This window comes from Moschus berezovskii, chromosome 26, assembly GCF_049115385.1.
Source record: "Moschus berezovskii isolate FMDL1 chromosome 26, NW_MosBer_1.0, whole genome shotgun sequence".
Lineage (NCBI taxonomy): Eukaryota > Metazoa > Chordata > Mammalia > Artiodactyla > Moschidae > Moschus > Moschus berezovskii.
Window position 1 is genome coordinate 30,964,031 of NC_142485.1, and position 386 is coordinate 30,964,416.

Consider the following 386-nt stretch of genomic DNA (forward strand, 5'->3'; position numbering starts at 1 on the left):
GCTGTTTAAATACCCGGTAGGATATAATAACTGGCCACCGAGCGGGAGCGAGCCAGCTCGGTACTGAGGGCAACCGCGGACGCCGGCTCTTCCACGAGCCCAGGGAGGCTGGGCGCCCAGGCTGGCGGTCATTTATCTGTGCAGCCAAAACGCCTGGCGCGTCCCCCTCCCAGATTTTACCTAACTAACAGCTCTCCAACCCCATATTGAGAGAGCCTGCTGTGGATCTTGCGGAGGTACAAAATGGTGGATGGGAGCTAATTTTTTTTTTTTTTCCCTGCGTTCCCTATAACTTATCGCATCCATCACCGCGCGTCCCCTCCCGGGGAAGGGCCCGAGCACACCCCGCGGCCCCGGCCCGCGGGGGCAGAAACGCGGTTACCAAC

At 59.6% G+C, this 386-nt stretch overlaps 1 protein-coding gene across 7 annotated transcripts in view; it reads right to left on the reverse strand.

Annotated features, from left to right (window-relative positions):
- The window catches only part of STOX2 (storkhead box 2), a 193,281-nt gene that overhangs the window by 99,087 nt on the left and 93,808 nt on the right, over window positions 1–386 (reverse strand). The gene's annotated exons all lie outside the window — the stretch shown is intronic.